Source organism: Heteronotia binoei, chromosome 3 (genome assembly GCF_032191835.1).
Source record: "Heteronotia binoei isolate CCM8104 ecotype False Entrance Well chromosome 3, APGP_CSIRO_Hbin_v1, whole genome shotgun sequence".
Classification (NCBI taxonomy): domain Eukaryota; kingdom Metazoa; phylum Chordata; class Lepidosauria; order Squamata; family Gekkonidae; genus Heteronotia; species Heteronotia binoei.
In genome coordinates this window covers 104,731,103-104,743,561 of record NC_083225.1, presented here as the reverse complement: position 1 = coordinate 104,743,561, position 12,459 = coordinate 104,731,103, and the positions used below count along the sequence as shown (strand labels likewise).

Below are 12,459 nucleotides of genomic sequence, written 5' to 3'. Positions count from 1 at the left end.
GTAGAAAAAGCCCAGCAGGAACTCATTTGCATATTAGGCCACCCCTTGTGTCACTATTATTTCACACAGGGCTTTTTTGTAGAAAAGCCCAGCCAGAAACTCATTTGTATATTAGGTCACACCCCCAGATGCCAAGCCAGCCGAAACTGCATTCCTGTGCATTCCTGCTCAAAAAAAGCTCTGAATTAAAAATAAGTATAGAATTGCCTTTGAGTACTCAGTATGTATTTCCCTCTCCAAAGAACTACAATGGCCAAATCATAACTCATCTCCACATGCTTGAAATTAACACAAAGGCTAGAGAGGCAAGCTTCTGGAAATTATTCTAAAAGCATCAGGGAATTACTTCAGTCCATTATTGCACTGTCCTGCTTTCAATAACCACTGCAGTTATTGTACTCTCTCTTGCGGAGGTCGCTATGCAGGAACTTTCAGCATCAGGCTACAGTATAGAAGCTACTATGGATTCAATAATTCTCAAGTCCACTCTCTGCCTCGAGGGCTGCTGGACTGCAGTGACAACCCCATAAATTGTTTATATGTATTTTGATTTTATAATCATAAGTATTGTTATTGTTATATTATAACTATGAGCCGCCCAGAGTCTGTATGTGGAGTGGGTGGCATACAAATTTAAAGTAAATAAATAAAATAAATAAAATCTTCTCTAGGCAAGCTTTTGGTCCAAATGTTTTATATACAGATATTTGTCTTCTTACTTGCCTACAGCCATTACCTCTTTTCCCGTCAATGACAGGATTATCCAATCACTCTCCAAATGTTCAGGAAAAACTTGCATAATCTGTCAGTTATCTTGAAGATTTGTGGGGGATTTTGTAGGGTTTTTTTTTTTTACATGCCATGAAAATTCTGGTATTTATGTAGTATAAGGGTCACTCAGGATCTTCTGTTAGAGAAAGGAAATAGTTCCTTGCCATTTCATAACCACCTGAGATTACTAGATTTATATACATATCTTCAAATTTCCATTACTCTTTGTAGTGTCTTGGGGGGGGGGGTTGGTAAGCACCGCGCGGTCAGGATGGCGGTGACCGGGGGACGTCCCCGGGTCGCCCTGGGCAGCGCGGGAAAGTCTCCGCCAATCAAGATCTGTGGCGGGAAGTTCAACTGGCCAGGACTGGGCTGGCCAGCAGGAGGGTTGTTCCGGGATGCATGTATATAAGCGGGGCCCGGCCGCGTGTTCCCCAGTTCCTGTGATGTACCAGCCAATAAAGTACATTGCCTTTAACACATCTCATCTCCAAGTACATTACACTGGCAACAAAGGTGGGATCTAGCTAGGAGGGCATTCCCGAGGGGAACCTGACCTGGCTGGAGACGAGAAAGGCGTAGCACCGCAAGATCGGAGAAGCCCGCTGCCACCATGGCGAACTCTAGCGTAATGACGGGTCATCTTGCAGAATTCAACCCAGACCACCACGAAAGATGGGAGACCTACACCGAACGGGTCGAATGCTATCTACGGGCCAACATGATAACCGATGACAACCGCATGAGGGACGTCCTGCTGAGCGTCTGCGGAGAGGCAACCTTCGAGATCGCACGAGGACTCTCAGCCCCCGCGAAGCTCACAGAGAGGACGTATGGGGAGGTTGTCCGACTCCTCATGGGGCATTTCTCGCCCCAACCCTCCATTGTAGCCCGCAGATTCCTCTTCCATAAGAGGGACCAGAAGCCCGGGGAGACGGCAGCCGTATACCTGGCCGCTCTCCAGCAGATTGCAGGAAACTGCAACTTCGACAAGCGGGAGGAAGCCCTGAGGGACCGTTTCGTCGTAGGTTGCAACAGAAGCTCTTCGCCAAGGAAGAGCTCAACCTCCAACAAGCCTTCAACGAGGCAACGGCTTTCGAAAGAGCCACTAAGGCATACAGCCACCCACATGGCGAGTGGGGGAGTTTCAGGGCACCCTTGGACATCCTGGTGGTGAAGCACCAGCTCACTACCCTTTTGGGGCTGGCCTGGTTCCAACCGCTAGGGATCCAGCTAATGGGGGTGGACCAAGTACAGGCAAGCAGTTATGAGGATGTCTGCTGAGAGTTCCCCGCAGTTTTCGACGGGTCCTTGTGTTATAAAGGGCCGCCCATCACGCTGCCGCTCGATCCTATGGTCAGACCAATCCAGCTCAAGGCGAGGCGGGTTCCGTTCGCCCTGAAACCGAAGATCAAGGCGGAGCTGGACCGCTTCACTGCCCAGGGAGTCTTAGAACCATTGTCTTACACGACCTGGGAAACCCCCATTGTAACGCCCGTAAAGCCCAACGGGGACGTGAGGATCTGCGCTGACTATAAGTGCACGATCAACAAAGCGCTCCAGGACAACCCCTACCCCATCCCGGTGGTCAGCCACGTTCTGCGGGGTCCAAAATTTTTGGAAAGCTGGACCTGGCACAAGCATACCAACAGCTGCCGGTGGACGCCAAGACTGCTGAGGCTCAGACCATTGTAACCCACCGGGGGGCATTCAGGGACAGGAGGCTACAATTCGGGGTGAACGTAGCGCCGGGGATCTTCCAGAGTATAATGGACTCTCTTCTTAAAGGGATCCCCGGAGTCCAACCATTTTTTGATGACGTTCTAATTGCCGCCCCCAATGCCGGAGAGTTCCGCAGCCACCTGAGAGAGGTTCTCCGCCGCTTCCAAGCGGCGGGGCTGAAGGTCAAACAAGAAAAATGCTTGCTGGGAGTACCGCGGGTGGAGTTCCTGGGGTTTGCTGTGGACGCAGCGGGAATCCACCTGACCAAGGACAAGACCAGGGCGATCGTCCAGGCCCCGGCACCCACGTGCAAAGCGGAGCTACAGAGTTTTTTGGGGTTGTTGAACTTCTATCATTCGTTCTTGCCCCACAAAGCTGCTGTAGCGGAACCGCTCCATTGCCTGATGGACAAGAAAGCCCAATGGGTTTGGGGGAAACGCCAAGCCGCTGCCTTCCAGACGGTTAAAGACCTCCTCGTCTCGAACGCCGTGCTTCACCATTTTGACGAGGGCCTGCCGCTGATCCTTGCTTGTGATGCTTCCCCATACGGAGTAGGCGCTGTTCTGGGACACCAACTCCCGGACGGCAGGGAAGTTCCGGTGGCATACTACTCTAGGACTCTAACTCCTGCGGAGCGCAACTACGCGCAGATCGATAAGGAGGCCCTGGCTATCATGGTGGGGGTGCACAAGTTCAATGACTACCTCTATGGTAGGCGTTTCACCATCGCCACAGACCACAAGCCGCTCCTGGGTTTCCTCGCCCCCGATCGTCAAACCCCCCAAATCCTGTCTCAGCGAGTCCTGAGGTGGAACCAATTCCTGAATTCTTACACGTACACACTGATACACCGCCCTGGCAAGGCCATGGGACACGCAGACGCCCTCAGCCGACTGCCGCTCCCCTCAACAGACCCAGATCCCGCCCCGGCCCACGGGGTGATGCTCATAGAGTCCCTGCCCGAGCGACCCCTACACGCCACTGAGGTGGCTCGGGCAACAGGCAGGGACCGCATCCTCACATGGGTCTTGGACTGGGTGGGAAGGGGGTGGCCCACGGGTAAAGTGGACGGTGAGTTCCGGCCGTTCGCGTCCAGGAAGGACGAACTATCCACCCACAAGGGGTGCATACTTTGGGGCAGCAGGGTGGTAGCGCCCCCCCTTGCGCAAACAGGTATTGGAGGCCCTCCACGAAACCCACCCTGGGATTGTGAGAATGAAAGCCTTGGCACGCAGCTACGTGTGGTGGCCAGGCATGGATGAGGAGATTGAGGGGTGGGTGAGAAGGTGCCAACCATGCCAGGAGTCCCGGCCCAATCCGCCCTCTGCACCAGTCCACAGATGGGAGTCTAACAAGCGGCCATGGTCCCGCCTCCATTAAGACTTTGCCGGGCCGTACCAGGGGCAAATTTTCTTCATCTTAGTAGATGCATACACAAAATGGTTAGAGGTGATCCCGGTTGCCTCAACCTCCACAGCAGCGGCAGTCCGAGCATTAAGGAGGGTCCTGTGCACACACGGGATCCCGGATACCCTGGTAACGGACAATGGCATCGCCTTCACCTCCCGAGAATTCCGGGAGTTCTTAGAGAGGTACATGATTAGGCACATTAGATCCACCCCCTTCCATCTGGCCACCAACGGCCAAGCCGAACGTATGGTGCGGACCACCAAGGAGGCCCTCGGTCGCATTGTCCAGGGGGATTGGGACCACCGCCTCTCTGCCTTCCTGTTTCACAACAGGATCACCCCCAGCCCAATAACAGGCTCCAGTCCTGCAGAACTGCTTATGGGAAGGAAACTGACCACCCGCCTTGACAGGTTACACCCAGACCGGGCCCCGGATGTCCGCAGTTCCCTCAAGGTCAGGGAAGCAGTGAGGGGGTTCTTTCTGGGAGATCCAGTATATGCGAAGAACTTCGCAAGCGGCCCGGAGTGCGTGGCCGGGAGGGTGCTGAGGGTAACAGGGTCCAGATTATACGAAGTTGCAACCGAAGGGGGCCACGTTCTGAGAAGGCACATCGACCAGCTGCGCCGCCACACCCTGCCGGGGGAACCACCCAAGGCGGGAGAAGCGGAGAGCCAGGAGGAGCCAGCCCCGGGAACCCCTGAAGCGGTCCAGCCAGCGCTGGATCCCCCGGGACCAGCCGATCCAGAGCCGCAACCAGAACTGGCCCGCCAGCCTCCGGGAGCGAGTTCCCCAGAGGTGCCGCCCCCCATGGGGCCAGGCTCGGCGCCGCAAGCAACCCTGAGGCGATCTACCCGGGAGTGCAGGGCGCCGGCGTACCTGCAGGACTATGTATCTCAAACTAGGGGGAAGGAGTGTAGTGTCTTGGGGGGGGGGGTTGGTAAGCACCGCGCGGTCAGGCTGGCGGCGACCGGGGGACGTCCCCGGGTCGCCCTGGGCAGCGCGGGAAAGTCTCCGCCAATCAAGATCTGTGGCAGGAAGTTCAACTGGCCAGGATTGGGCTGGCCAGAGGGAGGGTTGTTCCGGGATGCATGTATATAAACGGGGCCCGGCCGCGTGTTCCCCAGTTCCTGTGATGTACCAGCCAATAAAGTACATTGCCTTTAACACATCTCGTCTCCGAGTACATTACAGTCTTGTTCTCTTATCCAGCCTTTTGCTGTTTTCCTTAAAACTTGAATTCCCAAAGCTGAACAGTATACACCAGCTACTAACAGATAAGGGTTTATTGCATTCTGATGAGCAGGATGCAGAATGTGCCCCAGTCTGATCACTGTAAACAGGCTATCCTAAAGAAAGGGCTTCAGATGTTTTATACATTCTTACTGCACAATCCTTTGGTGGACTAAGGTGTTGCTGAAAGTCAGTTAGTGATGACTAGAAGATATTCCTTCTATGTCAGTTAACAACTTTTCCTGAGTGGGCAATCTACCTGCAGGGGGTGGGTCTGAGACTAGTGTTCTGCAGGTGTGACCATGTGGGAAAAGAATGACCATTGCAAAGTATAAATCTGGAGAACCATACACAGAGATGGAGGGAGAACTTAGAGCTTCCACATGCAGGAACTGAATTACACACTATATACTGAGTGAAAGTGGAGAACCAGTTTGGTGCAGTGGTTAAGTGTGGGGACTCTTATCAGGGAGAACCGGGTTTGATTCCCCACTCCTCCACTTGCAGCTGCTGGAATGGCCTTGGGTCAGCCATAGCTCCGGCAGAGGTTGTCCTTGAAAGGGCAGCTGCTGTGAGAGCCCTCTCCAGCCCCATCCACCTCACAGGGTGTCTTTTGTGGGGGAGGAAGGTAAAGGAGATTGTGAGCCGCTCTGAGACTCTTTGGAGTGAAGGGCGGGATATAAATCCAATATCTTCTTCATCTTCTTAGACAAATTTGTATACATGTAACTAAGGAAAATATTACAGACACTCTAAGATTCTAAATATTCCCCACCCACTGGAACTAAATTTCTCACAGCTTGATAAAGCGAGGGAAGACAATAATCTAGGGATGCTATGCATGCCACCATTAACCAGCTCAACAAGAAACTTATCATGTTCAAAGGTATCAGTTGGACATGAGCCCAGCCTTTCAGTTCACCTGTTCAGTTCATGCTGAACACCCATGAATGCCTGGCAAACAGGTTTGCATTGAGTTTTTACAAAGCTGAGCATACACAAACATACTGTCAATTCAAACCAATCAATAGCCATTAGCATTACTAGGTTCTATTTAGACTAACACTGAATGTTAGGACTTATTAGAACTCAGCATTTATTTAAGACAGAGTTATATGATTTGTGACTGATTTAATTGCTTGTTTAATCAACTGCCTTAAGAGTGAAGCAGTTATATAGTACAGCAGCAGAACTTGGTCAGCTCTGTAATTCATTGTTAGGAATAGGAATATAATGAAGCAGTCTGCCAAACAGTTATTAATGGGTTGCTGAACAGTTGAACTGATCATCAGAAAATAAGCTTCCTGTTTGCAACCACCTAACAAGATGTTAACTGAACCAGCAGGTGTTCAAGCATCCCTAACAATTACAGGTGCCATACAGCAAGAACCACATAGACATATATGCCTTCCCCTTTCCTTTTTAAGTGTCAATGCTTTATTAGCATTTTAAGAAGCAGTGTCAGAAACTTATTGTTGGTTTACTTTGACCAAGATTCATATCTTCTCGACCAATGACACTGGACATTCTGATATCATAGTGTGAGGCCCCTGTCTCCTTCCTTCTGCTGCTGATCCCCCTTGAATCTGATCCCCAGTCTTCATACTGCACTAAATAATGCATTTTACTGTGTAAGAATAGCAAAAATCCAGTTGCAGAACAAATTACTGTATTTATAGTGTGAACACACTTTTAGTTATTTTGAAGGGCATCTCCTTGAAAGCCTAAGTGCAGTGAGGATCCCAAGAATGCATCTAAGACCACACCTGGTCTGCCATGACCAAGGTAAATTCCAGCACAGAGGCAGGTTGTCACTGGAATGCATAAAGCATCCCAGCTCCAAAGTATATCTAATAAAATCATATCCCTTACTCTGAGGGATACTTCATGAGGACAATATGAACCATTCCCAGCTATAGACAGCTGGGCAGCCCTATTGCTAATGCAGCCCAGTCATTGAGAAAGACAACTATTGCTAATGCAACCCAGTCATTGAGAAAGACAGCCTAACATCCTTTATCAGTATGCTAAAACCATCCAACAATTGCCCCACCTTGGAGTATCATTCCCCCCCCTCCTAATCTTCTCACCAGATTTTGATAGCCGTTGTCTTCAAATGGCCCAGTGAATTGCAAACTTAATATCTTGGACCAATTCCAACCCTGAGAAGGCAAGTTCTCACATCTAACTATGGGACCCCTCCCCCTACAAAAAAAAAATCAATCAGGGGCAAGTGTGTCAAGTCTTCTTAGCACCTGGATAGTCCTGCAACCATTTTGCAGGCTCTTCTCTCCTAGAAATTCTGCTGCTTTGGACTTCTGCAGAGGCTCCCCATAATCCTTTACTTTTTGGATCACCCTTTTGAGTGTCCTCCCTTTCCTCTTTTTATTTCTTCCCTCTTCTTTACCCTATCCCTGTAGTGTGTATGATTGTGTACTGGGAGGGAGAGAGTGGTTTATTTGAGGTTTTAAAGGATTAGTTGTTTTGGTCTGTTCCTAGTAGTATGTTTGATTATTAGTAATAAATATTTCATTTAGTTTTTGCTTAAACAATTTTATTGATAACATATGGTAATAATTTCCATTAATAACTCTTTTTCATCTATCTCATATGCTTCTTTCTAATCACCCCTCCCCCTGTTACTTGACCCCCGCCAGTGTTATTTACTCAAAATACTAAGAGTAAAAGGTACCCTTAATTCCGAAGAACTAAAATTAATATTCTTCTTTCTTCTAAAGTTTAATCATTATCAAAAATTGTCCAATGTCCTTTTACTTTCCACTCGTCTTCTACTTAACTTCTAAATTTTTTCCACTCCCTTTTAAAATCTTCTAAATCATAGTCTCTTAAAGTTCTTGTTAATTTGTCCATCTCACTCCATGTCATAACTTTTACAATCCAATCCCATTTTTCTGGTATTTTTTCTTGCTTCCATAACTGCACATATAGTGTCCTAGCAGCTGAAAGCAAGTACCAAATTATAGTTCTATCTTCTCTTGGAAATTTTTCCATTTGTAATCCCAACAGAAAAGTCTCTGCAGCTTTCTTGAATTCATATTCCAAGATCCTAGAAATTTCTTGTTGGATCATCTAGGTAATAAATATTTCATTTAGTTTTAATCAGTTGGTCTCTGTCCCTTTTCTCTTGGGAATGTTGCTCTGGAATAAAACCTTCAAATACACAGATAACATCCCTAGTTTACTCTTCTGGAGACCCCTTTTACAGCCAATTCCTCTTCTCAGGGTCCAGTTTATGCAATAGCAGATGATGAAAGACATATCTAAATATGCAAACACACCATCTGGAAAACTATAAATTTGTAGTTATTACTCTGGGAAATAAACATTTGGAAGTGAAACATTTGATAGAAGGGAGGAAAGTGTTTTACAGTATTTTTTTTACAGCATGGCTAAATTACAATATCAGCTAAATTTCAACAGAGCAAGAATATGATGGCTCTTTGGCTTGTGTGTGTGTATATTTATCAAAAAGCCACTAATCTATAGGCCATGTTCCCCTAATTTCATTTATTTATTCAGAAAAGTTATATGCTTCCAGAGATGCTAAAGACAGCTATTACCCAGGACTCACTAGATTCTTTTACCTTGTCTCTGCCTAGACCCAGAAAGTTCTTTTTTGATACCCCCAAATTTTATCAGTATATGTGTGTACTTGTTTATGATGTAGAGCATGCATTTTCTTGTTCATGGCTGAGGAATAGCAGTGCAATACTAAGCAAAGTTGCACTATTCTAAGTCCATTGACTTCAGTGTAGTTGGAACAGTCCAACTCTTCTTAGGACTGCATTGTGCACCTCTCTTTAGAAGCTGCCAGAATGTATTGTTTAAGCCAGTGATCCCTAATTTGATGTCCATGAACACCATAGCACCCATCAAAGGGTTTCCTGATGTCCATTTGCTTTTTCCCCAAAGCATCTCTTCCAAAGCAAAGAGCCCATTCTGGCTTTCTGCCGCTATATTGGAGAAGAAGAACCCAAAACCAATTAACTTCATAATAGGAGGATGCTTGATTCCAGCTTCTCAACATTTTGTGATTGGCCCCAGTATCCCATGGCAGCCATTTTATAATTGGCCGTAGTTCTCCATGACAATCATTTTGTGGTGCTGCCCCACCTTCTCAAAATTTCTACAAGTGCCCACAAGTTTAACAAGGTATATGATATGAAAATTAGTAGGGTGGAAACAGGGCCAATATGGATTTCTGACCATGCTCCAATTACTACAGAGGTAGAACTGAATGAGGAAAGGAAGGTTAAACGATGGAGATTCAGTCCTAAAGTATTCTATCAACAGAAGTACAGGGAAGATTTATTAAAGGCGGTGGAGTATTATTTTACGGAAAATAGGCAATCTGCAGAGGAAGATATAATTTGGGATGCTGCAAAGGCAGTTATTAGAGGAATATGTATTACTAAAGAAATTTAGTTTAAAAAGAAAAATATCAAAAGAGAGCAAAAATTGAAGGAGATGCTAGAACTTCAGAGAAAGTTAGAAGAAATATGAAAGGCAAATTCAGGAACGGTTGGATAATCTGAAAAATGAATTGCAGGAATTGGACATTACCTCTATGTGGAAAAGAGATTTATTGGTGAAAAATGAATATTAAAGAAGTAATATAAATACAATGAAGAGGTTGGCAAATTATTTGAAGAAAAGAAGGGAAAGGGAAAGGATAGGTTGCATAAAAATGAAAAGGGAAATAAAAGTTTTTAAGGATAGTCAGATAAGAGAGATTTTTTTCTATATATTACCAAAAGTTATTTAAAGTAGAGGAAAGTAAACAGTTTGATGAATTTATAACGAATAAAGTTAAAGAAGAGGAATTTATAGAGTTAAATGGTGACATTGCACAACAAGAAATCTTAGATGTTATAAATGACCTAAAAATGGGAAATCAACAGGTTTTGATAGTCTTACAGAAGAATTTTATAAAATGGTGGGAAATCTGATAATTCTGGAATTACAGAAGTTATTTAATAAAATTTTGAATAAAGGGAAGGCTCCAGACTCTTGGAGGAGGACAGAAATTATTAAAATTGCAAAACAACAGAGAGATCCTGAGGACCATAATTCATATAGACCAAATCAGGATTATAAAATTTTGCAAAGTTTTTAGCAAATAGATTGGAGAAGGTATTACCAAGTCTAGTAGGAGAAGATCAATATGGTTTTGTGAAAGGGAGGTATATAGGTCACCCTGTAAGGAATGTAATTAACGCTTTATTATCATGGAAATAATAATAAGATTGCTCTCTTGAAATTGGACGTATATAAGGCATTTGATGCATTAAATACTTGCTCCAAGTGTTACATAAATTTGGGTTTGAAGGCCCTTTTGCGAATGCAATAAAAGAAATTTATAGAGAAGGGAGAGCAGTGATCAAAATAAATGATGGTCATACTGGGGAAGTACTGATACAGAGAGGAGTCAAGCAAGGGTGCCCTTTATCTCCGATGCTATTTGTTATAGCTATGGAATTCTTGGCAGATAGAATTAAAAATAGTATTAGAATACAGGGGTATAAGGTAGGAAAGGAGGAAATTAAATTGAATTTATTTGCGGATGACATATTATTGGTTTTACGGAATCCTTTAGAAGCGATGAAAGAATCAGTAATAATTTTAGAAGACTTTAAAGCATGTTCAGGTTTGGGAGTAAATATTAAGAAGTCCAAAATAATGTTTAGCAACATAGATTTAAAGGAACAAAAAGAAGTAGCAAAGTTAACAGGTATGAAACTAGGAATTAAGAAGTAGAAAAGTTTGGGAGTAATAATAACAAGAAATGTTAAGAATTTGGTGAGGATAAATTATAAAATAGTATGGAAGAAGATACAAAAGAACTTAAACCAACGGAATAATAGTACTTGAGTATATTAGGGAAGATTAGGGCATTTAAAATGTTTATAATACCTAAGTTGATGTACTTGTTTCAGGTACTTCCAGAATACCTAAGAAACAATTAGCAATGTGGGACAAGGCATTAAAAAATTGGGCTTTTGGAAAAAAACAAGCTAGAATATCAAGGAAAGTGATATATGCATAAAAGAAAGAGTTAAGTTGGCACATGCCATATTTGGAAGGATATTATGAAGCCTTTCAAATAACAATGCTGATGGAATTAGATGGAAAAGTAAGGATAAATGGGTCTGATGGGAAGATAGTATAAACGGAGGAGCAGGCAGATTTGGAATATTTACACAAAGGGTAAAAAAGGAGATTGAGAATACAATAGGCCAGGGGTGGCCAACAGTAGCTCTCCAGATGTTTTTTGTCTACAAATCCCATCAGCCCCAGCCAGCATGGCCAATGGCTGGGGCTGATGAGAGTTGTAGGCAAAAAACATCTGGAGAGCTACCGTTGGCCACCCCTGCAATAGGCCCAAGGCAGACAGCTTTAAAAACATGGTGGGGAAAGCAGATTAAGTGGATACCTCCACTTTCAAAGTGGGCCCCACTTGAATCATTGAATGAGGAATTTAAAAATTTTGAGACGTTTTGGAAGGAGCTAAAGAGAGGGGATTTATGGAAAGTGAAAAATGTGTATAATACTCAAGGGAGTTTAATTCCGATACAAGACGTATTGGAAAGAGTGGGAGAACAATATTGGTTAAGGGTTATGAGTTTATATAATTTTTTGAAACAAAGAAAGTATTCTGGAATATTAAAGGAGAAGGATACCCTGATGGAAGAACTGTATGGAATTAAGAAAAAAAAAAAAGATCCCCTGTGCAAGTACCAATCGTTTCCGACTCTGGGGTGATGTTGCTTTCACAACATTTTTTATGGCAGACTTTTTAGGGGGTGGTTTGCCATTGCCTTCCCCAGTCATTTACACTTTCCCCCCAGCAAGCTAAGTACTCATTTTACCAACCTCAGAAGGATGGAAGGCTGAGTCAACCTCAAGCCAGCTACCTGAAAACCCAGCTTCCGCTGGGGATCGAACTCAGGTCATGAGCAGAGTTTAGGACTACAGGACTGCAGCTTTAACACTCTGTGCCATAGAATTAAAGAAGAAAATAAAAAGGGCATTGTAAGAAAGATATAAGGTATAATGATTGAGGATAAAATTTATATGATTGGTATAATACAGTCAAAAGGGGAGAAAGAAGTAGCGTTATCAGAAAATGAGATAAATAAAATTATGAGAGGTATTAGGGAAATAAAAATGGAGAAATTTAGAGAATTGGAGATGAAATTAATATTAAAATGGTATAGAACACCTGCTTAACTATCTGTCAAGCATGAGATTTCAAAATAACCAGTCCTTGGATTTTGAAACAAAGTTAGGTTTATTGATAATCCA

The 12,459-nt window shown here is 44.6% G+C and overlaps 1 protein-coding gene across 7 annotated transcripts in view; it reads right to left on the bottom strand.

The window, feature by feature from the left end:
• GRIK1 (glutamate ionotropic receptor kainate type subunit 1) overlaps nt 1-12,459 on the bottom strand; it is a 319,350-nt gene that overhangs the window by 20,216 nt on the left and 286,675 nt on the right. The window lies entirely within an intron of this gene.